Source organism: Equus przewalskii, chromosome 13 (genome assembly GCF_037783145.1).
Source record: "Equus przewalskii isolate Varuska chromosome 13, EquPr2, whole genome shotgun sequence".
Lineage (NCBI taxonomy): Eukaryota > Metazoa > Chordata > Mammalia > Perissodactyla > Equidae > Equus > Equus przewalskii.
Genome location: NC_091843.1, coordinates 50,437,350 through 50,463,861, shown reverse-complemented (window position 1 = coordinate 50,463,861; position 26,512 = coordinate 50,437,350). Strand labels below are relative to the sequence as shown.

At 42.3% G+C, this 26,512-nt stretch overlaps 1 protein-coding gene across 15 annotated transcripts in view; it reads left to right on the top strand.

The window, feature by feature from the left end:
* Positions 1 to 4,310: 4,310 nt before the first annotated feature.
* SNCAIP (synuclein alpha interacting protein) overlaps positions 4,311 to 26,512 on the top strand; it is a 138,396-nt gene continuing 116,194 nt past the window's right edge. For 5 of the 15 annotated variants that reach the window (XM_008530637.2, XM_008530612.2, XM_070569445.1 and 2 more), the window contains exon 1: positions 4,951 to 5,089. The gene's annotated coding sequence lies outside the window, so the exon portion shown is untranslated. Of the gene's footprint in view, positions 4,589 to 4,950; positions 5,090 to 5,607; positions 5,739 to 26,512 lie in introns of those variants that run through there. The other 10 variants (XM_070569451.1, XM_070569446.1, XM_070569443.1 and 7 more) reach the window with 6 other exon arrangements.

Here is a 26,512-nt window from a genome sequence, read left to right as displayed (position 1 = left end):
GAAACATTACTTCTAAATCAAAACCGAAAGTTTGTGGATGAAGCTTAACGAGAATGGGCAGAGAGTCCCTCAGGGCCAAGGAGAAGAGTGAGCTCAAGTCAACCTCAGGTAGAATAAAGTGCTAACCTGCAAAAATCCAGCTATTCAGTTAAAGTAAGCGAAGTTAAATCCAGTCATGAAACGTGCGTTGCCTGCCTAAGTGGAGTTTGAATCCAGAGCTCCTCTTGGTATTCTGTCATCTTACAGATGCACTGGGCTCTCTGCTGGTAACTCATTGTGGAGAGGTACACAGGGGAAGATCATTTCTAAGCTGATTTACCAAAAAACCCTTAGTCCCTCATGGATATTCTCTTTGTATTTTTGCCCCAGGCTGCCTCAGAACACATGGCAAGACACTCATTCATCTCAATACTGATCGTATTTTTGCACACGGTCTAATTGTTTCCATTTAAAAAACCAACAGGAAAACTTCCAATGATCTGTAAGAATAGGTAAAGCATAGTAGTAGGATTAATTGGAATCCCATTAATCTCAGTGAATCAGATTAATGATCCATAAAAAACGTCTTCTATACCAAATCTTTTATTAAAGCTGCTATATGATAAGCAGTTAAGCTGCCAGACTTGAATTTCATCTCTCTCCCCAATTCTAACTTTATTAGAAGTTCTAAGATGGATAACAATTGCTCCAAGAAGGGAGAAAAGAAAAAATATTGAAGGAAAACAAAAATCATTGGAAAGTGAAGAAATGACCATAAGAAACAGGTCAGGCAAGGAATGCTACATTGCTAGTCACACTGAGCTCAGGCACAAGGGTGCAGAAAGATGAGCACTGTCTAAAGAAGTCCTAGGTAAGGGAGGTGGGTGCAGGAAAAGAAGGCGGGGAGAACATGGGAGCGTGTCCTATCACCAGGTGGAAAACCGGGAGAAAGCACATGTTTCTATAATCATTCCTTTCTCTGTGAGACTCCAAAATGTCCAAAAATTGGGTTCATAATCATTCCTCGTCAGTCACATTCTTTCCTCTCGTTTCTTTCGTTATTCCAGAAAGTAAAATTGACCTGGAATTTAGACCTCCGTTCAGCATTTATTTCCATACTTAAGTTCTACGACTTTTATGTAAAATATGTAGAGAATTTTCTCCTGTTTTATAAGGTCTACAGTGACGTGTAATATGTTGATGCTTCCTCATATGATTATTTACGAAATATTCTGGGTATATTGTAGGAGGCACTTGCTTATCCTCTTCTGATTGGTGGAGCTACATGACTAGTTCTGGCCAATGAGTTGTGGGCAGAAGTGACCTGTGTAACCTCTGAGCTGAAGCATTTAATTCCTGGTATAAGACCCTCCAGAGTTCGCTTTCCCTCACTAGAGTGACTAGCAATATTGCTTTTAGTGACTGCTCCATTATTCTGGAGTCTTAAAGTGAAAAAGACATGAAGCAGACTTGCAACTGACCTGGAATTGTCAGATAGGGAGAACAAGAAATATATTTTTATTAATCTATGGAAGTTTTGGGTTGTTGTTGTTGTGATTGTTTGTTACCATGGCATAACCTAATCTATCCTGACTGATACAACCACATTTACATAAGAAATGGCCTCTGATTCTTGATTTAAATACCTTATAATTACTTAAATACATCTGTACAAGCAAATAAAACAATCTTGACTCCAGAATAAGAGTCTGGCCCAACTGAATCAACCAGAAATCAGAAAAGACCTCAAATAGGGCTTTCTTCAATGACCCAGAATCTGCAACGAGAATAAAAAATCTGAGTCTTTAATACAGAGCTGAACGTTTTATTTAGGAAAATCTACGCTTAACAGGAAAAAAAGAAATCGTTTTCTGCTTGATTACTAGCAATGTGATAGCAGGTTTATCCAATTTTTGTAGCACAATAAAGATACATTATGGAAACTGGGTAAAAGAATAGAGGCAGATGTTTAATTGTAATAATTGAATGAACGATTACATGACAGCTCTTTGGCAGATGACATACAGTGAAATACACTTCTGTACTAATTATTTTCAGTAGCTAACTCTTCGGTATAAAAATATGCTGTGTTGAACATCCAAACATGAGTAGTATGAACTCCCTGGCATCTTGATGGGAACTGACAATTGAATGGTAGAAGATAAGAAATAAACATGAAGCAGAACTATGCTAAGTGCTGGAAGAGGTGCACACCCTGTGCTGTGGTGGGCATGGGTGGGGGCTATTCCAAAAAGGGGTACATGGTCCAGTGGCTGTGGCCGCTAAGCCGTTCCATTGATACTAGCCGGCCTATAGAGGCAGCTGCTTGAGTAGAAAACTTTAGTATCAGAGACTGGTTGGTAGTAAGAAGTGACTGAAGGATTCGCAGAACAGTCTACTAGCTTGACAAAAAGTCAACATTATGTTGAAGAAGCTGGCTTTCTTGTCCTCCAATCTAAAATCTAGCAGCTCTGTTTCAACCCAAATACTTCACTACTTCCACACTTCGGTATATCAATTTGTGGTTTAGGATTTGGCAAGAGTTTGCACAGGAGAAGGAAACCAACAAACAGTCCAAGCAAAAGCAAACTCACAGTCTGTGTAAAAAAGTGTATATAAGCATAGGTTTAAATCACAGTGTAAAAATAATCACATGGAAACAATGGTACATATGTAATCAAAAACATGTTAGAAACAGAATAAACCATAACAAAAGAACTATAAAAAACAGGGGAAAATATCTGAAACAACATCTCAAAGATTGCTCTTGCACACGATGGCATGCTATTCCTTTGGCTACACAAAAGCAGAGAACTTTCTTTTCTGGAACAACCCATCTTCTGTACATGTGACACCATCGAGCCCTTTCTTATTGAACCATTTAAACTGAGTTAACGCCCGGCTCATTGTTGGAGATGTTTAGGGCAGTTGGAAGACAATAGCCATTTAGAATTCTTCAATAAATTATTCCTTCAATAGATTAAAATTTGATTTTTAAAAAGCAGGCTGTCAAAATATGTAAGAGGATGGCAGTGAAAGTACACTGCCTATAGAACACACCAAGGGTGACATCAGTTCCATCCATATCTACTGGATGGAAGCAAGATGTGCTTTTCTCAGAGTTTATACTAAGCAAAAAAAAAAAAAAAGCGTTTTTATTTTAACCAGATGTGAACGAATTAAACCCAATATTTTCAAGTATTTTTAGGGCCATATGATGTCATCTGATTTTATATTTTTTACCGAGGGATAAATGTGTATTTTTAAAATTGTGAAGCCACTTTCCATGTATGTACTTAAAGTCTTATATATGATAAATTACAATAAACAAATTACAACACTGCAGAACAGGCTCTTGGCTTTGTGCACCAAAAAGCAGAGAGGGAGATTTAGTTTCTCAAGAGGAAACGGAATTAAAAGCATGGGAAATGTCTTCTGCTGGCCTTCAAGGTAGTCCTCATTTCTGTCACTATTGTAGTTGTCCGAGTAGGTCCAGGGCGAGGACAGCTCCCTCCATGCCCTCCTAATAGTACAATCGCCTCTTTCCTGAAATAGCGGCAGAGCAGCCCGTGGACTCCACAGGCACTGCGTGCAGTATTACTAGTCATGCAGGGAACCCAAGTTTTTAAACAATCAGGTCCTTCCTTTTTTATTGGTAACATATTTTCAATGACAGGCTCACACACGATACTCATCCCCATTTCCACTAACCCAGACAGAGCTGAGTTTCCCAGGCTCATGGCGCCACTCCTGTCCTCCGGACCTGGCAAAGGATGGAGGATGCCCATAAACAGACGGACCAGAACTCGCTTTCTCACACTTTCTCTGGGGCAGCATCAGGCAAGCAGTCACACCCTGGAGCAAGAGTGTGGCCCTCAACGGCTTTGCTGAGTGAACTTTTCAGAGTCATCTCTCCTGGGAGAGAGATTTCTTAAAAACCATTTAAAGCTTTCCAAAGGGCAAAAGCGAGATGGTCGTGAGCCAATGTTACCATAAATGCTTCCACTCTCCCTGATTTCGTGTCGGAAATAAGGAAAGTGGCAGTCATTCCTGCTGGCTTGCTGACGCCTCATCCAGCCGCTGCCGCCTCCCGCCCCCATTAAGAAAGAGACGCTAAAAGTAAAGTTAATATTACTGTAGGGCCGTAGGGTATTAAACGTTGTTGAATTAAAAAGCCTTTATTTCAGACCAAAGTCTCCTCCATCTACCACCTACACTAGAGCACACAACATTCCGGGCTCCTTGGCGACGTCCCCGAGGGTGGGCGAGCCTGGGGCAGGGGGAGGGTTGGGGGCTGAAGACTCCGTGCCAACGCCAAACGCTCGGCCAAAGGCTTCTGAAGCCCAACGGTTTCCCAGGACCGTGCCCACGTTCCGTTTTCCCCCTTCCCGAGTCTCTTTTCCCGGTTTAGGCTGGAACCCTGGAATGGTTTGGGGACCAATGAGGTGGCAGAGGTTGACGCCTGGAACCCTGTGAGGGGCGATTTCATCTCCAGGGGGCGAGGCCGCGCGGCGGGGGCACGGGGGCGGGGGAGAGCGAAGGAAGCGGGGGCAAAAAGTAGGAGGGAGGGGAGGAGAAGCCCAGCTGCCGAGAAGCGAAGGCAGCAGAGGTAAGAGAGCGAAAGGTAGGGAAGAAGACAGAGCAGGTCCGCGCGTGGACAGGAGCGGGTCGCGGGCCGGGCTGGGGCGCCGCGGGGACGGCGGGGAGGGTCGCTGTCAGTCAGGCCGAGGGGGGCTCGCGGGCCGGGGGCGGCGCCGGGCACACGGCCGCGGAGGGCGCGGCGGCTCCGGCAGCCCCGGCAGTGGCGGCCGCGCCCCCGTCCCCGGCGGTGCGCCCTTGCCGCGCTCCGCGTCCCTCGGCGCCGGCTCCGGGCCCGGCCGCCCCGGGGCTCCCCCCCTCGCCTGCCCGTCCGCGCGCGCCCGTTGGGGGGCCTGGGGAGCGGCGCCAGCGGCCCGGCCGCATTGTGACGTAGCGGGGCCGCGGCAGCGCCTCCGCCGCCCGCCCGCTCCTGCTGCGGCTGTGCCTGCTCCCGCCGCCGCCGCCGTCCGTCCGTCCGTCCGTCCGTCCGTCGGTCCGCGCTCCGGAGCCGCCGGCGCGCCGGGCGCCCCCGGTGAGTCCCGATCCAGGGCGGGCGCCGCAGGGAGGCGGGGGGCGGCGGCGCGGGCGGCTGAGCTTTCCCAAGTTTGCACCGGGCGACCCCGGCGGGTGTCGTCCCTGCTCCCCCCGATTCCCGGGCCCCCTTTGTGCCGCGAGTCCGGGCTGCGGGGCCAGCGGCGGCGCCTCTGCAGAAAGGGTTTCGGGGGAGGTCTCTATAGTAACGGCGGTGGCGGCTGCCAAGCGGCTGCTTCACTCGCGGAAAGGGGGAAACAGCCCCCGCCTGGGTTTCCAAAGGATTGTTCTTTTCATTTGCCCATTTCTTGTGGTTATTATTCATGCTGCCACCTCGGGTCGTATCAGAGGCAGGGATGGGCAGTGCCGCAGCTCCCAAGAGCTGAGATAACGAGGGGCGAAGTAATAGTAATAGCAACAGTACCAACAACAATAATACTAAACGCAAGAGGGGGACGCCTGGCGTTGCTGCCGCCCGAGAGGAGCTCCTCTCTCCTTGGCACCACGGCTCCCAGGCTGCCAGGTCCAGCCCGGGCTCCCACCGCCGCCCTCCGGCGCTGTCCTGCATCCCGGGCTCATGGGCGTCAGTTTTAGCCGGGAATATTTCTCTCTTGGCCCTCTCTCGCGGTGATGACTTTCATCTGCAGGTGGTAAGTGAGGTGAACTGGTATTTTGGCTATTGTCAAATGCCACGTTTTGTTTATTTCATTTTTGCGAAAAGAGGGAAAATTATGAGCCATTACTGGCAGCCATACAGTTTCCACAGGAAATACTAGCATTCTTTGAGGAACACGCTACTGCTTGCAGCGAGGAAAGTCTTTAGGAAACAAAAAGGCAACAGCATTGTTGCTCCTTTTCAATGGACCGCTAGGAGGGGGGAAACGTGTTGTTTTTTCCTGTGGGAACGTTGCTTTCCTTGGGAAAGTTAATTAAGGAAGCTTACTGTCGGTGCCCGTTTTTCACTTGCTGGTGGCTGGGCCCCACTGCTCTTGGCTGTTACTGACAAGCGCCCATCAAAGAGCCGGGAGGAAGGGAGCACCGCTGCAGGACAGTCTCACCGCACACCACGTGCGGTGGAGCCGGGCCAGGGTGCAGTTTGCAAAATGAAATAAGGGCTGTCTGGGGAGGTTTATGAGGATTACATGTGTGCAGAGGATGTCAGTTCTCCAAGGTGTCACTCTAAACACGTAATTTTCAAGCATCACTTTCCTTGCTGATTCTGCAGGAAGGCAGAAACCTATTTCTCTTATTATAGAGCAGACATCCCAGTTGGGAATGGGTTGAAATCTGTATTTCATTTGTACATATTGAAATTTTGAAAGGCCAAGAGAACAAGGTGTAGGAAAGCGGTATGCTCATGTGTTCACATCTGGGAGAGAATGTCTGTTGGGTATTTCTGATGTATCTCAATGTTCAATTGCATTCGGCATGGTTCGAGGGAGACACCTTTAAGGTGTCCTTAAAACTATGAAAAAGGTGTTTTGGTACCAATCACAGAAGTCTCTCCGGAAGGCAATATTCACTGAAGATTATTCATAACCAATTATGTAGGCATTCCCAGGTCTAGAAACGGAAAGAAAAGATGGTGCCCCTCTTAAGGATCTTTGGACATCTCAGTTAGGAAGAAAATAGGAAAATAAGGGATAAAATTTTAATTAAACTTCATTCTCTCCATAGCGAGCATTTCTTGAGTAAAGATTACAAGGTAGTAGTTTTTAAATGCTGCTGCATTTCTTGATTTGACATTTACCATGTGTTGATGTCCAAAAGGAAGTGACTAAAGCAAGTAAATTTCTCTACTATGTCACAGCTTTGCTGATTCCAAGCAGTTGTTCTGGTGCAGGTGTACAGTGGAAATGCAGAACAGAGGCCAAGAAACTTTGTGTGCACTGTTGTTTTGGAAGGAATTGTAACAGTACTTTATTGCTCTTGAGAGAGGAAACCCACACAAACATCTAATACAAACAAACGATCTTTGATATTATCAGAGAAAGCCTGGAGCCCTTTTTCTTGCCAGATTTAAGGCATTTCTTGTCAAAAGAGGAAATCTCCCAAGGAGCAGGTGCATCATTATAGAAACACAAGGGAATTTCTCTTTTAAATGCAAAATCTAATTGAATAGCAACAAGAGAATCAGTGACACTTTTAGAATAGATGCCTTGTTTTTGGCAGTCTGTCAGATTAGGGTTGCAAGCCACATAGGAGAAATATGTGTCTTGGGAGAAAAATAATATCCTGGTGAAAATCAAACCATTGCTTCTGTGAAAACTTTTATGCTTATGTACTTCTTTCCTTGTGCCCCTTTGACTGATATGCATATTAACTTACAAGAAGTAATTTTCTGAAAATGAATCAATAAAGTGGTTACTAATATGACATATACTATGCATGATTTTGCACTTTATATAGGTTAGATAATGATTTTATATTCTATGGTTTGCATCTCACCAGCTCTTTTATTAGGCTTCTAAAATAAAATGATCAATATATGGTGTTGAAATGACAGGCCTGATGCCAGTGTTAATTGATATGCCTGATGGCTGGGCCCTGGAAAAATACTGATTGATTCCTACATAGTCATTGTGTATTCACTTTGTACATATGTGGGATATAAAAATATATAATGCACAATCTCTTCACCAGGAGATTACAAGGGGGGAAATAGGACATATGAAAAAGTAGAATGGTACAAAACCTGACAGAAGATATTTATGATTGAGTGTCCAAGACACTAAATAGTAATTGAAAAGGAATTCTTAGGGGAAAGTGACCAAATCAGCTTAGATATTTTATCAGTCATCTGTTATTGCATAACAAATCACCCCTAAATGTAGTTAGTTGTTTAAAACAACCACTATAGCTCCTGATTCTGTGGTCAGCAGCGCAGGCTGGGTTCAGCTAAGTGGTTCTTCTGCTGGTCCCGGTTGGGTTCCCTCAAGCATCTTCAGTCAGCTGGTGGCAGGATGATCTAGGATGGCCTCCCTTATGCCTGGCAGCTGTTGGGCTGTTGGCCAGGTTCTCAGGTGACTGGGACATGTGCCTCCCATTCTCCAGCCGACTAGCCAGGGCTTCTTTACATGGCAATCAAGCAGTGTTCCAAGAGCAGCAAAAGAGCAAACCCCAGTTCAAAGTCGATTTTTAAGCCTCTGCTTTTATTTTACTTGTTGCTCTCCCATTGGCCAAATCAAATCACGAGGCCACCACAGATTTAAGGAGTGTCGAAAGACTCCACTTATGATGAGAAGGAGCTGCAAAAAATTATAGCCACTTTTTTTGCAGCCTACTACATGTTTGAGAACACTTATTCTAGCAAATGTTTTCTGCTGAGGAATAGCGTACTGTAAGGAGAGATAGGTGGAGCCTGCTTGTAGACAGCCCAGAATTGAGGTTAGAGAATTGCCTTGTAAATTATTGTCCTGTAATCTTTGTTCTGTAAATCACAGGTAGGACAGGAGTGACATAATGATAATAAAATCTTAGCCATGTCCTTTGCCTGTGGCGTCAAGATGTTTTGGAGACAGTAGGCTTGTGGCAGAGTCAGCAGACCATTGTTGGGAGATGAGCAAGGCTCTGGCAAGGGTGTAGGCACAAAGAATGGAAAGGAAAGGATCGATCTGGAGGATCCCATATTTAGGATTAGGTGACTGATTATAGGGGGTTACTGAAAGCCGAGAGTCAAAATCATTCTGAAATTTAAAAGAGCTTAAGTGACTGAAAGAATGATTGTGCTGTTGTGAGAAATAGAGAAATCAATATGTGATTTATTGGGGGGAGGAGAAAAATTCAGTTCCAGAAAGGTTGATTAAAAGAGATAAATTGAACGTGAAAGTACTTTATAAACTGCAGAGTATGCTGTGAATGTTAGCTAGCGCTTAGTGTTTAAATCGCAGAGGATTGTATATAGTTAAGCTTCTCTAGTTGTAAAGCAATAGAAAACAACAGTGTGGAGAATATCCTAAGCATCAAAGGGAAGTCAGAAGAACCACTCTCAGGGTGGAAACCCAATTACTCTGGGGACATTGGGAAGTAGGAGCTGATGTTCTTTTTCCTGAGGCACAGCTGGACGTCTGCCCTTGGAGTGCTCTGCCCTTGGACTTAGCGTACCAGGAAGGAGAACATCTTTGGCCCGGTTTGAGTGGCATGCACACTGCTGAGCCAGAGGCGTTGATTGACAGCTCCACTAAGACAGCACACAATGGGCAGTAGGTAGGTGCTTCCTCAAAGGACGTGGGAGCACTGCTATCAGAAGTGGCAGTGGACAGGAGGTGGCAAAACCAACAGATGCCCACGAGAGAGGGACACTTGAAGATTTATTTGTGCCTAGCCACTGGGAGGCAGACAGGACAGGAGGTGACAATTTACATAGAGATGTAGGTGCGTTAATAACAGTTAAACCCATGCTTGTGGTGGGGTTTTCTCATGGAGGGAGAATTAGAAAGAAAAGAGGGCCCAGCACAATGCATCATCCAGGCTCCTCCATAAATGTCAGTAGATGTTTTATTAGAAGGGAGAGGAATCCAAAATAGGTTCTGTTCTGTCTTTACTGAAGGGCTCAGTTGAGGTGCTGCTTCATCAGCTTTGTTTTATAGATGGCCAGTCTGAAATTCAGGTGGTGTCCTTACCATCCAGTGCAGCTGTTGGGCCTGACAAAAACATCTGGCCTCTCTCACGTCACACAATTAGTCTGAACAGCATACACAGCTGCTCTTTATGGAAGGGCCTTGGATGGACCAGCTTGAGTCTAAGCCTATACTTTTTTATAGTTTCTATTGCACAAGTCTAAGAACCCTGAAGATATTCAATAAATGTTAACTTAATGACTGAATGTGCCATTATCTGGTGCAGTAACATTTTTCTAAAGCAGTCTGGCCTTGCTTTTCATTATTCACAGTAGAATTTGTTATAAAGTCCCTAAATGCCTTTTGTAGATTTAAATGTTTTAAGGTACTATTGTCACAGTAATATAGGTTTTTATAATCTACCACTCACAAAAATAGACTTTTTTTTCTTTTTTGAAACACAATTGTCTTTACTTTTTATATTTGTCAGGACTCTTGGCAGCAAGTCACAGAAAACCAGTTTATACTTGCTCAGGTAGGAAGGGGCATATCCTGCTCCTGTATTGGAAAAGTTCAGGAAGGATCCAATTCTGATTTCCTCTCTTCTTCCTGGTGGTAAAATGGTCATCAGCAGCTTCAGGCTTAACTCCTGCAGGAAAAGAGGATAATTCAGAATTAAATCTAATTAGACCACTTTGATCATATGCCCATGCCTGAACCAGTTCTTATGGCCAGAGATTTGGAACATGCCACTTGGCTGGGCCTTGGTAATGTGCCCAGTCCTGGAGCCTTTGGGAATGTGGTCTGTGAGGAGTGGCTGGGGGTAGGGGAAGTGGAGGAGGGTGGTCAGCAAAACCCTCCTAAACCCAATGACTTGAGAGCACGGGAAGGGTGGTTTTTAAAAAGAAAATGTTGAAAAGAAGAGAAAGTGGATGCTGTTCAAGCAGGAACAGCAGAAACTATTCCATCTGTTTTCCCTGGAGGACCCATCATCCTCTTACTAAGCCACCGAGCCGTAAACCTGGGGATGATCCTGAGCTGACCTTCTGCCTTTCCTACTCTACCTAATCAATCACCAGGGCCTCTTGCTCCATGTCTCAGTCTTACTCTTTGCCTCTTTTGGTTTAGACCCTCCCTCCCTGGTTCACTCTTCACAAGTCACCTCTTAGATGTCATCTCCAGGTCTCCCTGCTTCCAGGCCATCCTCCTTGCACTCCCTCAGTGTTCTTCTTAAGAGCAAAGAGAGAAAATTGAGTCCGTGGTCAAAAGGTACAAACTTCCAGTTGTAAACTAAACACATCCTGGGGATGTGATGTACAGCACAGCGACTGTAGTTAGTAATACTATATTGCATATTGGAAGTTGCTAAGCAAGCAGACCTTAAAAGTTCTCTGTCACAAGAAAAAAAATTGTAACTACGTGTGGTGGTGGATATTAACTAGACTTACTGTTCTGGTCGTTTCACAATATGTACAAATATTTCACGATATATACAAATATCAAATCATTGTACTGTACACCTGAAATTGATATATTGTTGTATGTCAGTTATATCTCAATTAAAAAAAAAAGAACCATTCAAAACCTCATAGCCCTGGGGGAAAAGTCTAAGCTCTTGACCATAAATTCTGAGGTTCCCCACGATGTGTGCTCTGCCTCCTTCTCTGGATGCAGCAGATGGCAAGGAGGGAAGGTGTTCAGTAAAGGCTTCTTCTAGCTGCCCATGTTATCCTCATGCTGTGCTGACCTATATAACATTAAGGTCCCCAAATGCTCCATTTGCTCTCTTATTTGCATGCTTTTACATGTGCTGTTGAATCTGTGGAATATTGTTTATCCTTTCTTGTCTTAGTGAACATATCTAGATGTCTTAGTCAACATCTTCTATACTCAACCCAAGTGTTGCTCTTTCAAGAAGCCTTGGCTGCACACCCCCTCCTACCCAAGCCCTGCGTCAGACTTTGCCTGGCGGTGCAGTGTTGGGTGTACTTATCCCTCTCTCTCGCTGCCCTGCGTGTCCTGAGAGCTGCACGGTGCTTTCTCAGCTGTGTATCCCTGTGCTCGGTACAGTGCCCCTCACATCTTATATGCTCACCAATTTTTAAATGAATGAGCGAAAAATGTGTACTGAATCATTCATCTTCAGGTTTTTAAGGTGATGTTTTTAGGTTTATTCTGTTTCCTCTAACTTGATTCTCGCATTTGCATCTCAGAATGTTGGACATGAAGACAAGTTCTCTGTGAAGTTACTGCGCAGACACTTTTTCAACAGTTTTCCCCGTGGTTGGTGTTTCTTCTTTCCTGCTTGGTCACTAACAGCTACCGAAGAAAGAGGCTGGAAAACATCAGTGGCCCAAAACCAATCTCAAGGCTAGAATCTAGCCTTGAGAGATCAGATGAGGAATGATTTTTCTTCCTACCATAAAGAGGATATGTAATAGTTAATATTTATGAGGCACTGACTCTTTATTGGGTGCTTACCAGATGCCTTACAATTATTTCCTTATTTAATTCTTCCAGCAGCCCCAGGAAGGAGATGTTATAATTATCATCCTTTTTCTCTACATGAGGAAACTAAGATTTATCTAAAGAGTTGAAGGGGCTTGCTTGCTACTAAGCTCCCTCTTCCTGGAGATGGCTGGGCTGCCAGACGCTCCCCTGCATTGTTGAGGAATAGAATCAGCCTTCGACCGGGCTCTTCCGATTCATCTATTAGAATTTTTCTGTCGTTGTTCTAAAATGAAGTGACTACCTCCTAAGAATAAAACATTCCAGCTGTCTCCCTTGGCCATCAATTATGTCAAAAAGATTATGGAAAAAGATATATTTAAAGAGATAAGGACTCTACTACTATAGCTGACATTAAGATGAATTTCTACCTTAGAAATTCCAGTCCTGTTCCGTGATTGTGATGTTGCCAGATAATCTAGGTCTCGTCCAGAGGTTATACTGTAGTGCATAAAATGTAGGCCTCTTGAACAGGTGTAGAAAAGACTTGGTTCTGAGGATCCCTCAGAAAGTTATTCCATAGGTACATAAAATGAGCTAAACACTTTGGAAGCCATAGAAGCTCAATGTCTCTTAACCTGTTTTCAGCCTGAGAGCCTTTTGAGATCCGATGAAAGCTATGGATTCTTTCCTTAGAGGAAAAAGATGTGCACACACACAAACCGCTTTGTATTTGAGTTCACGGATTTCCAGGATCTGTGAAAGCCCATCTGTGGATTTCCTGGGGCTCCATGGACTCCAGGTTAAAATCCTTGTTTAAAAGCCGTAATCCAGAACAAAGATAATAGCCGTTGTTGAGTGTTTACTATGTATCACATGTAACCACTTATTGGTTATTTACTATGTGCTAGTCCTTTTTGAAAAGTACATTATAGCTAACCGACCTTCTAAAACATACACTATGAGCCATGTTTTAAGCTGTAGAGAAGGAGGTTCAGAGAAGGCATTTACTCAGTCTCCCAGCTGCTAAGTGGTGAGAGTGGAATTAAACACAGAACCCGGATCTGTGTCACTGCTACTTCACGCTCCCTCCACGCTCGTTCATCTTACCAAACTAAGCATGAGACCTGTGCCAGTGACATTTCCAGCCTTTATTAGTCCTGACCTCCCTCAGCCTTCAACTTCCCTGTTGAAAGCGGTGAAGTGGCTGCTTCTGCCGCCAGAGCATCCTGGAATGTTTCCAGTGCGGGAGCAGTGAGGGCTGGGGGGTCTCCGCTCCCTGTCCTCCTTAACTGTCACGACTCTCACATGCGGAGCAGAAAACATCATTAGAGCGATACAGCACTACTGCTTGACCATCTCTAGGTGAGTTCCTAGCTCATTCCTGAGTGCGGTTTATACACCTGGAGACCTGAACTCAACAGATACTCAACAACAAAAATAACTGCAGATTCTCCATTTGGACCCATCCACAGACATTTATTTTGGACTCGCTGTATGCCAAGCTCCATCCTTGGAGCTGTGGTCACAGTAGTGAGCACACAGATGTGGTTCCTGGGCTCATGGCACTTCCATCTAGCCTATATATAGCCAGGAAGGAGGCTAGCAAATAATTTAAATAAAGCGCGTTAAGTTTTATGAAAAAGGGAGTATGAAAGATTCATCCTGTGCACATTTCCTTTCTTTACAGCTTCAAAACTCTGGTCACAAATGTGTCTACTTCCTTAGCCCTTCCCTCCCTCCCTCGGGGTGTTTAGAGCGCTTCAAGTTTCCAGAGACTGACTTGACAGAGTAAGGGGGACACACAGACAGAACAGTTCATCTCAGTCCCCCCTTTGCAGATGAGAAGACAGAGTCACCAAAAGACCAGCCGCAGATGGGGTGAAGACCAGGCTAGCTAGTTGGTCTGGTCCCCGGCAGAGCATGGCTCACTGCAAACCACAGGCTGCTTCTCATTTATTCGTGATGCAATTATTGTTGTTGTTTTGGCCTTTATGTTGTGGTCTCTTTGCTGCAAATGAATCCAGGAGGCAAGCACTCTTCAGGAGGCAGACACGTTGCCAGCTTCTGTTCCCTTTTCATAGCCCGTCATAGGCTCCCCTGTGTGTTGTCTCCTCTCCTTTCACAGTTACTTCTCCCCCTTGCCCACCTGCCCTCTGGCAGCCTCCCTCCAGGGTTTTCTCCCCAAGAGTTGTCTTACGACTGCTCAGACCAGAAATGGTGGATAGAGATACTAGGATCCGTGAATGCAAGCCACATAGGTAATTTCAAATTTTCTAGTAGGCACATTAAGGGAAGTCAATGGAAACAGGTGAAATTAATTTTAATAATATATTTTACTTAACCCAGTATGTCCAAAATATTAGCATTTCCCCTTGTAATCAATACCAAAAAACCCATTAACTAGATTCTTTGCTTTCTTTTTTTTTCAAACTCTTTGGAATTTGGGGTGTATTTTCTTAAGTCAGACTGGCCACACTTACAATGCTCAGCAGCCACATGTGGCTCGTGGCTCCTGTAGAGGACCACAGACTTGGGCTCTGAGGAGGCCCTGGGAGTACCAGGCTTCTGTGTCCCTCAGCACTTAGCTTGCTCCCCTGCTATTGCCCCTGCAGGAGCTGTCGTACGCGGTTGTGTGTGCTCTCGAACCTGGGCTCTCTAGGGTAGGGAACGTGTCTGTCATCTTTCTTTCCCCGGTGTCTTGGGCAGTGTTTAGTAGGCCCCATCATTGGCATTCAGGACTTTGGGAATGCATTAATGAGTGAGGGAAGGTTATTTGTAACCCCCGGGGCTGAAGGGATTGGTGTGTGGGGGCGCGGCTCACCAGCCCTGACTCCCGCCTTTCAATCCCAGCTCTGTCCAGTGCCACAGAGCCACATTTGCATCAGCCTGAATAGATAGGGGGCCTCTACAGTCGAAAGGGACTTTCCAACCTAGAAGTGTACTGAGCCTCTGTGTGTCTTATAGCTTTAGGTTTCACCTCTCCTAATTTTGAATGCTAGAGGACTTATTTACAGTCTAGTGTGTTAAATTGTAATGGGCTATTTAACAGGATGAAAAAAAAACAGGACAGACCAAACGCCAAAAGAAAATTCATCCACTGAACTAAGCCTCCTACTAAGATGACAAAAAAGGCCGAACTGACATCTCAAACATTAAACATTCAAGGAAGGAATAGCCTGCATCAGGGAGCTGTTAGAGTCATCAGGATGAGCTTTCTCTGCGTTCCCAGTGGTTTTAGAGTCATCCCCACTCCCCCTGAGAGAACGGGGGATTTGTATCCTGAGTAAATTTGCCTTTGCACATACAGTATTTAAATTTTGCAAGTGCTTCTAACCAACTAATGTGCATGTGCTTGCTTGTCTACTTTACCCCATGATAAATATCCCTTGTAATAAGTCATGCAACCAAGTCTCAAAGATCAGTACTCCCATAAAACCATACTAGCCACATATTCAAATAAATTCAAAGTTTGGAAATGGAGGAAAATAGTCTTTGATCTGTTAAGTCATATAAACATTTTAAGAATGGATTCTTGTCTCAGAAAAGAGTATGATTACCTCAGGCCTGCTTAAAGACTGCATTGAAATGGGAAGTGGAATTGGGCCTAACCTCCGTTTTACCATTGATTACCAGTTTCAACCTGGAAAGCTCATTGACCTGCTTGGGGTTTTTGTTTCTCAGAGTGCATACAGGGAAAAGTAAATCCTGCTGTCACACACTATGTAGGGGGAGGATGAATGAAGTCTAGAAAGTATTTTGAACAATTTTTCAACAAAACTATTTGGAACGGTTTGAGGGCTAGGTAGCTTGCCAATATTTTTTCAGAGTAAATTCTAAAAAGTTAGAAAAATCGTAGCATCTATCATATTGTAGATAACTAAACACTAGCCATGTTTAAGTAATTTGGAGTTCTATTCTTTAATAAGTCAAGGATGGTTCAAGACAGACAAAGCTTCGCATCTGTTGGCTGCAGTTTAGGGAATGCCGCTTTCATTTGAATCTCTTAAAAAAGATCTCGTGCCTCTCTGTTAACTGTAAAATACTTCTTCCAACATGACGGCTCTAGTGTGCTGTGTTGGTGTAATTGAAAACCTATAAAAAGGCTGAGAGCTACTTTTGAATTGGCTCGGTGAACTTGGACTGGCTTTGTCAAAGTGGTGAAAGGTTTAAAGGAATTTTCATAAATGAGGTCTCCAAGCTGTGTTTTAACTATAGAATTCCAATGAACTCCAAGGCCTGTGAACTCTTAGAATAGCGCCTCAGAGAAGAGCAGTCATATCAAGATGGAAATAAATGATTCATTTTCATTCCTCGAGTTCTGCAGACATAAGCACACTTAGCCACTGATCATCATAATTTAGCAGTGCTGTTGTGCACTAAGAATACAATTTAAAAGTCTAATCTTTAATTAAGTTGAGTACTCACAGATTAACATGGTTACAAATCTTGGGCACTGGATATAGCACAATGTTTACTCATGTTGCTAGGAAATAGCAGAGCTCTTCGCAAGTTACAAATTGATTTGGTAAGAAGAGGGATGTGGACTTCTCCCAGTAACGGACTTACTCATTTCTTCTCTGTTTCTCTTTCATAACATATGTAAATGCATTTCATACAGCAGAAGTCCTGCACACTCAGAGCTTTTGTTAGTAACAGAAAGCACAGGTGTGTGCACCTGAGTAAACATTTGCAGGCTGTTTGAAAGAGTGATTTTACCTAGAGCTCTTGGATGAAATAAGCATCATCAAGTACTTGAGTTTTTAATGAAATGAATTTTTCTGTTTGTTAGAATTATCCAGGAAATAGATTGTTCTTTAAAATATAATTATCATGAGGCTGATCGATGGTTTTGCATTCTTGCCATTAGTGGGAAACCGTCAAATTAGTATAGAAATTTGATCTAGGTTGATGGTTTTCCAAAATCATTAAAACTTGCGTGTAGGAAATCAAATCAACTCTGCTATTCTTTTTTTTCCCTTTCCCTCCTTTTGGCAAACCTCACTGCATGACACATTGTACAATAGTTTTTAAAAATGCAAAGCTAATGCTTGCACAGCATGAAAGTGAGTAGCTGTGCCAGCTCACTTGCCTTGTCCCTGAAAAAGACGAAAGATTTCTATACGCTATTTCAGTCAGGATCAGGCATGAAAGAGTGGTCTCCCCAAGCTCAAAAGCAGAACTGAGAAAAAACCTACAGGGACGAATTCCTATTTGAGGCAGGCCATTGTACACAGGGCTGGTATTTCAAAGCAGAGGCCCTTCCTACGAGATGGAAAAATAGCAGAATACTTGATTGTCTCGAGGAACGACGTCAGGGTTGGGATGGCTTGTGCTCATTATAAGGCTTTTATCCTATATCCTAGCTTAGAACAACTGAGAAGAAGAAAGAGAAGGTGCTGCTGAGGGGCAAGATCATGACTATACTCCAGCATATGTGCCTACAGTCTCTTTTGGTAATTAAAATCCTTTTAACTGGATAATTATGGACTCGTTCCTGTAGGAAGCCAGTTGTTGATTTTGGTAAGAATTGTTTTCTCAATCTGTGCAAGTACCTAGCACAGATTCAGGTATGTACTATATGATCAATATATGTTGGCTGAACAAATTAATCCTTCAACATGTCTTACAAGTAAATGTATTAATAATATAAGACCTAAGGCTTACTCCATTGCAGTAAATAGAAGTTAAGGGCTTGTCTTCTTAAAAGATATCATCATGTTACCTGTGTTATTTATACTCAGAACATCCCTCTGAGGCAGGATACTGTCAGACACGTGGGCAAAATGCCATGTGATGGAAGGTTTCACGGCTCAGTTGGAATAGGTGGTGGAGTTCTAAGAGGTCTAAGACCTGCTTTTATAGAACTTTTGAAGCTAGAAGGGAATTTAGAGATCTGACAATAATGAGATGGAAAGGTGAGATGATAAAACTAGCCCACAATTTCATAAGCGTGGTCATTATTTCTTATCATTCTTACTGTCTCCCAAAACACCCAACAGCACACTTATAAAGGGTGTGAGATAAAGATGGTGGATAGGCGGTTATGAGCATGGACTTGAACCTCAGAGCAAAGCCTGGCTCAGCCTCTTACTATGTATGTGATTCAGGGCAGCTTACTGAACCTCCTGATATTTTGATATTATTTCTTCTTTCACTAGCAAATATTTATTGATTGCCTCATTTATTCAAGGTAAGTTTGGGATGCTTGGGTTAAAATGGGAATAATGGATGTCGGATCTACTCTCTTCCTTTCTCCACCTATTCTGTGTGCTGAGATGTTTGGAGGCTCCTGGTTGTCTGGCTTCTGGTTGAGTTTGGCCAGTGAGAGGCATCAGCAGGAGATAAGCAAGCAGGTGCGGGAGAGAGTTTGAGCTATTTATTCCCTGGGTCCCCTCCTATGCCAGGTCACCTCCCACTACTGTAGGCAACAGCTCCTGGTAGGCAGCCATCTCCCTAGGCTGCTTCCTGAATTCTGATAACTCTGCCCTCCTTCAGACACTTCATGCTGATAACTGCTTCCCTTTAGTCTTACTAGCTCAGGGTACTGCACCATCTCCTACTAGTTTCTGCACACCCTACTCACACTTTTGCAAATGGTCTCTTTATTAAACTACCCTCAAATTGTATTTAAGTGTGCCACCTGTTTCTTGTTGGGAATCTGACACAAGTCATTACCTGTCTCAGAGGTCGTTGTAAGAATGACATGATTTAGGTAGGATTTAATACTTTGACTATATAATAAGCCAAGGATTGGCTCATAGTAAGTTTTCAACTTGTGTTACCATCATCATTTGTTTTTTTATTTTTACAAAGTATTGGGTTTGCCATATTAATTGTTGTTGCATTGTTTTAAAAATTTTAAAAGGTGAGAAGAAAACAACTAGCATCTTGCAAATGTTAAGAATGGAAAAAGTGAAACAGAGATCAAGGGCTGAGGTCACACAGTGCTTGCGGCAGAACTAAAAAGTGAATTTGAGATCTTTGACCTTGTTTCTTTGCACAGGGTACATCGTCACAACACCTCTGGAAAAGAAAGTTACAACTTCAAACTATTTAGTAAATTAAAACTTAACCTACTTGGGATAATTGGGTATGCCTGATGTAAATAAACCCTATTCCTGACCATTAAAAGATAATTGCATTGTATCATAGATGACTCGGCATCTTCAACTTAATTACTGTAGGGGCCGGGGCTAAGAACTTTCACAGTTATACCCTCTTGGTAGTTCAAGACAGGTGATCCTTAGGACTCAATTTCTTGCAGGCTCTCGAGGGTAGATCTGTTTATTTATAATCAAAGCTGAATAGAATGCTTGTATAGTAGATTTTTCTGCACGTACACATTTTTCTGACTTCTGTCTTAGAGTTCTCATTCTTAACTCTGTGGTGTTTAGAACCATCTCATCTGTAATTTATAACACGCTCATTAAACTGTTTGTCAAGAGTGAAAACTCACAAATTCCCTGAAGAAATAGTGGTCAGTTTGAAAAAGAAAAACATCTTCAACTTCTTCCTAAATGATACGAAATTTGTCATAGTTGTTGAAATTTCAGACCATGTGGATGTATCTTTCAATCTCTTGGAAAGATTGTATAAGTGTTCTCTAACAAGCTAGAAAGAAACTGAATTTCAGAAATGTCTCTTTTTTACAATATAGAGTCAAGGGAGGAATAGCAATTTGAAAGGCCTTTTTATGTCAGTCCAAAGATGGATTTGTAGATTGTCCCTTCTGTTCAAGGAGCTGAGTAGGCACAAACAAATATCCTATTGCCAGAAGAGTTGATGCTTCTAGAAGGAATGATTGTCTTTTGAACATTTGCATCTCTTTTTATTCTGTAGCATTTTCTTTAAAGTTAAGCCCAGGTAGAGTTCCTGTCTTCTGTCTTTATGAAGAATATACCTTTCCTGTATTGGGCACTTAAGAAATACAGACTTTCTCAACTATCTATTTACTTACTTATTGTCTTTGAATTGTCCTTTCTGGAGGAGATATTATGTCAAAGTGCCTTAGTGATCTCCCAGTTGATCCTGGGGAAGCCTCCTATTGCTTCGTTCCAAAATACAGTAGCATTTTCACTGACAGGGACTAGTATATTTATTGTAATTATTATTATAAATGATTACACTGTTTTTCTCACATTAGTTATGTGGACATGAGTACTAGTAATTGGGAATAAAATAAAATCCTTAGTAGGTCATACTGAAAATGTCACGTTATACCTAAGAACTTTCTGTGGCTGCTTGCCAAACAGAAGTAGTTATGGGTTCTTTAAAGTGGAGTAATTGATGGTGTTTGCAGGTGGAGGACACATTACTTTATGAAGTCATTCTGTAAACATGCTTTGGTACCTTTTTCTGTGTGGATGCAGTCTTTTCCCTCTATGAACTTTCTACGGAGTGGAGGAGAAAAAATTGTATATCAATAGTAGAGGCAGGGACCAAGTGCTATAGTAGGAAGAAGGAGGGAGCAATGACTCCATCTGGAATTGGGAGGAGGGTGGTCAGATTATCCAGGGCGTCCCCAGGAAAAGTGACGTTTGATTTAGAGTTAAAGGCTAAGTGGGTGTTCAACAGGCAGAAAATTTAGGGGAGAGCATAGGGGCCTGACAGACTTTTGATGTGACTTCACAGTAAGATATATGGTATGGAGTGGCAAGAGATAATATTAAATGGATGACTAGAGTCAAATCTTGATCCATTTCTCTCTGCGGAAACTGGGACCTCATATACCTTTTTCAGTGAGTGATATTAATAAATAATCCTACGTAGATTCTTGTGTCATTCATTCTCAAGGCTTATGCTATCCCTGTGTTGGTAACTTCCAAATTTTTATCTCTAGCCCTGGGCTGGAGATCCTCTTTGTCTTCTGGTTATCTGCATTTTGATGTTTCATCAGCTCTCAAAAAGTCTACGCCCCCAAAGTAAATTCATCACCTTGCTCTCAAAATCTTGGCTCTGTCTGAGTATCTTAGTTTAGTGAAGGGCCCCAATTTTCAAGGAAATTATCCATAACACTCCCTTCTCTTGAACCTCCCAATATCTCCCAACATCCAAATACTAAACAAATTGCCTTATTTATTCAATTACTCTCAACATTATAGTCTCCTTTCCATCCCTATTTCTAGTATCTTTATTCAGGTTGTCGTTATTGTTCCCTTTGTCTACTGCTGCAACCTCTTAACCAACTCCACCCCTTTCTGGTCAGTTCCTGTACAGTTACCCAGTCGATCTTTCTAAAATGGATTGAATCAATGATGATGCTAGTAAATTTTTAGTAGGTTCTCATTGCCTGTCGATAAAATCTAAAATCCTTTGCATGACATACAAGCCCTTCTGATTTTGCTCCTGCCCAGCTGTGCAGCCTCCTGAGTCCTGTGACCAATCCCCTACCCTTCTCCAGGCTTATTAAATGACTTGAAGCTCCTTGTAATTTCCAGTCTGTTAATCTCCTGAGAATTTTCCTCTTCCTGTTCCCAGCCTTCTTATCCTGTCAACTCATTGCTTCTGACCTCTGCCTCCACCCAAGTTGGGGTGAGGTGTTTCCACAACTGTATGGTGATAGACTGTTTACTTTTCTCTGTCTCCACGAGACTGCAGGCTCCTCAGTGCCAGGCACCATGTCTCATTCATGTCTACCATATTCCCAGAGCTTAGCGTCATGTCTGGCACATAGTTATAGCAAAAATAATAGTGTTTACAAAGCACTTATTATAGACCAGGCAAGGTACTAATTTATTTACAAACATTATCTCCTTTAAAGGGGAAAAACAAAATCAAGCTATGCTTTGGAAAGAGAATTTGGCAGAAAAATAAAGATTGAGCAAGAGTTTTGTTACGGGGAGTCCAATCAGGACAATATTTTAGCAAAATAAACGAGAATTTAAAAGAATTTATACTAAGATAGACGCAGTAGGATTCAAGTGGAAAAATTTATTACAGTAATTCCTAGAAATATTGAATTAGATGGATGGATGGATAGAAGAATAGAGGGCCCAGCTTGTGTTCCTTAGAATTTGCTGTGGACCTCACTTTATTTAACTTACAATTTTTCATAACTTTGGTGCAACAAGTTTGTTAGGACTCCAGTAACAACTATCCAGGTGCAGAAGCAGTCTGTGTGGCAACAGCCTAAGAGGAAAGTGTTAAAAGCAGACATATCATGAGTAATATATGATGGCTTTTAAAAATAGATATTACAATTAAATGTAGACATAAATATTAAATTAGGTCCAAAATTAATTGCTCAGGTATGGAAGTATGTTATACAATTGAGGATTCTTTCAGTCAAAAATGAAGCTTCGAGTGGAGTAATCATAAGCTTAGGGATCGTCAGTGGAGAATAGAGGTTGAAAGTGCGGACCCTGGAATCAGAGTGCCTGCTTTGAATTCTTGCTCAGCCATTTACTGGCTATAGGATCTGGGGCAAATTACTTACCCTCTAAAATGGAGATAGCTTCTTTAAGGGGGTGTTTTAATGATTAAATGCAAAAAGAAAAGCATGCGCTACTGTAGCCCAATGGGATGGAGTGAGCACTTGGTGAGGCGTGGGCTGAGCGGCGTGTCCGACCTCAGTCCTTAGCCAGAGTGGGAAAGGGAGCGGTTACTGCATCTGTACTCCAGCTTGTTTTCAACTGTGTTTCCTTAAGTTCTATAGATGTGTTGTAACTGAAGAAATTTTGCCATGTTTTATATTAAAAAATGGCAATTTTGTATGCTAAAATCCACTTCAAGGAACTTTGTGTTGTTAGGGTGCAGCCTGAATGTATTTGGTTTTCCCACACAATTCCTGAGAAGAGTTAGTGAGGTGACCAAATGTTAGTGGTGAGCAATCACTTAATGCACACAGTGTATTAAAGTACGGTAACTACTTAATTGCTGTTTGGTGAGAAGTCTTAAGTTCATTGGTTTTGAGTGTTCATTAAGCAGTCCTTCATTATTTTAGCTATTTAGTCAAACATCTTAACAGGAAGAACCCTTGAAATATGCTGTTTTCCAGATGCTTCGAAGATATAATTAGTCCCTATGTATTTCAAGGCAAAAGTATTATATCCTTCAGGAGAATTGCTCAGAAATCAACAAACTATTTGATGATTTAATGACTGCCTAGCCAATAATGAACAACGAGTGAATGATAAGCACCTGTAGTAGTAAGCTGGGGGTGGCTCTTGTGACTGTCTGCTTTGTTAGCTTCTTTGCCTTCCCCAATTTCTTTGATCCATACAGACCCAAAACATTTGGTGTCTCCACTCAATCCTCTGTCATTCTCCATACTTTTACCTTGTGTTATTTTCCCTGTTGTAGCACTTCCCCCAAAGTAACCTATCATGTGTTTATTTGCTCATTTACCGTCTGTCTCCTCCACCTGAATGTAAGCTGATGTGGGCAAGACTTCCCTTTGTTCACTGCCATGTTCCCCAAACCTAGCAGAGTGCATGGCGCGTAACAGACATTTGGTAAATGTTGAATGAGTAAGTGCACAGATATAAGTCTGTGCTTAGTAGAGAGTCCTAAACAGGCTATGCTGCCACATGAATGTGTTTTTGTAAACATTGTTTGCTGAATATAATGTAATGCTTGCTCACTGAAAACACAAAACTTGGAAAATACAAAGAAGTTTCAGTAGAAAAATGTGAACTCACTCTCCAATTCTGAGACAGTGGTTTGACATTTGGGTGTGTTACCCCCAAATGTCATTTGATGTATTTGATGTCATCGTTATGTGTCATCCTGGATATATTATTTTGTACCCTGTACTTTTTCACTTTTATTGTATCATCAGCATCTTTATTTTTACAAAAGTTTTTATAAAGACTTCTACTTAAAAATGCGGGAGAAAAAGTACATTTCTCCACACCTGGCAGTCAACAACAGAAATAAAGAAAAACAGAGAGGAAAATCCATCCGTAATGAAACAAGTCATTAGCAACAACCCCAGAGCACAAACCTTGGTGTAGAGCTGCCAAGTCTGTAAAGTGTGGATACAGGTGAAGGAAGACATAAGAACCTACACTTATCTCATCATCTTAGGCCTTGAGCAAGACACGGATTTCTTTCAGGTTAAGTGCCCGGCCGTAAAAGATGTCTCCAGTGTGCACTGAATTATGTGACAAGACCTAAAGCTGAAGATAGACTGTGGGAGAAGTGGGAGTGACTCTGTGAACTTCCAAGAGTCACCACTAAAAGGCAGACAAGATGGAAGCGGAGGAGAAACATTCTGATGTACCATTTTAATTTTCTTCTCCGTAGCCTGCTGGGGAGGGAGCCTAGTGGAAGTGAAGTTGGGAAAGGAGGGAAAGCAGGCAGCCGTTGCCCAGGAGGTCTTTGCTGTGAGGCACACTGGAGCAAGCAATGGGAGGAGTAGGGGCCAGAAAAGAAAGGCTTTCTGTAAGAGCTAGCCAAGGCTTTTAGGGAAATGCATTAACTTATTTCAGACTCTGAAAACATACTAAGACATTGAATAGTATTTGGTGAACTGAAAGAGTGAATACTTTCTTCTAACCTATTTGGTGGGGAAACATGGACACTAGGGAGAAAACAACCCGTTAAGATTAGAAATAAGAATGAAATAGCTGAGCTTGTACAAACATTGTGTAGTTTACAGAAAGAGGTTAGCCCAAAGATAGGAGCCATAAATCAAAGATTAAGCAACATGGCACAAAAGGGCATGTGTTTCTGTAATTGTAAAATGAGCTTTGCAGCCAAAGGTGGAGCTGAGCTTTTCAAATTGCTGGAATGTCACTGTTTATTTATGAGCCAAGATAAAACTCATTTTTAGATAAATGACTAAATTGAAATACTATAATGTGTGCCATTCAAGCACTGTTATGGTTAAAAAATGTGACTATAAAAATGTCACATTATTACAGAATCTATTTGTTGGTTAGATATTTTCCGAGTCCTATCTACTCAGTTTATTGACTCCCACTAGGTTTTACTACTGCTTGCCTTGCATAGCCAATACACAGTAGCTATTGTAAAAACAAGATATAGTCCTTTCTACCTCACACAGCCCTGAAGAATCTCAGGAGCTCTTTAAACCAGAGCCGATATTGTGGATAATGATATCAGATGAAGTAGAAATGAAGGTACTTTGTTGACAGAGACCATACCTCATTTACAGAAAAGCAGTGGGCTCTTCAAAATTCAGGTTGATACTTAATTTGACACTTTACATTTTAAATTCTAGTTCTTCTATTTCGTTTGAGCACTCAAACTATTTTGGTACCTCTCTGCCAGATTTAATCAAGGCATAGTTTACCATATAACTCATCAAAAAACCAGCAAAAGACTGCACAACAGCAGCAGTCCTGCATTTTGTGTGCGTTACAAGTTATGAATTGAAATCTACTATCAATGTAGTAAATTACATCATACATGTTATCATAGTTAGGCTGGAAATGAAATGTTTGGAGGAAGATGACAATAAGAAGTCAGAAAATAATGGGGAAATTGAATATATGCTATCATGGATATGGAGGAGGTGGGGGCCATGAGAAGCAGCAGAGCAGTATGGAAGACTGAGCTTTGTGAAGAGGAGAGAGGTGAATCGAGAGGATGAGTCAGGTAACAATGTGAGAGGATGAGATAGCAGGCTTGCTTTCTCCAGACAGGATATAAGAAGAGGAACTCAAGGAAAATGAAAACAGAATTGCAAACTAGTAATAGGAAACACACACATGCCATGTGCAGACACTGTCCGGAATGCTTTACATAATGTTAACTAATTTAATCTTCACAATGACCACTGAGATAAGAATGATTAACATCTCCACTATACGGATGAAAACAATGAAACAGAGAGAATTTTAAAGTGACTCGTTCAAGTCACACAGCCAACAAGAGGCCCTGCTGAGATTTGAACCTGGGAACCTCAGATCCAAGTCAATGCTCTGGATTATTTTACTGTATTGTTTTCGGACACGGGTTTGTGTGTGTGTGTGTGTGTCAGAGTAAGTACAGAAACAAACCAACCTTTCAATGACCCTACATTATAATCATTTTACTTATGATCAGGAGATTCTGTAACAAGTAGAAAGAAATCATTTGAGTAGCCACTAGGAAAAATATAACTATATATACTTGAAGTATGTGACTTTTGAAATGAATTTAAACCTCATTTAAATCAGAATAACTTCATTTGGGCATTTGATTAAATTGCCTGAACTATGTTCTTTTACACTGTGTTTTATATTCTGAGAGAATATGGTTGACTGATGCCCACAGCTGAATCAGGTTACAAATGATACAACACTTTCATTGCTCTGTGGCAGTCGGCTTCCTCTGGTTTGTTTTTGACGGCACAGTTGAAGTAGACAAGGTTCTCTTGTTCCTTTGCTTATTTTAATAGGGTACTGCTTGTCAGATAGTCTGAGGACTTGAAGATGTTTGTCGATTTTCGTATACTATTTCATCTT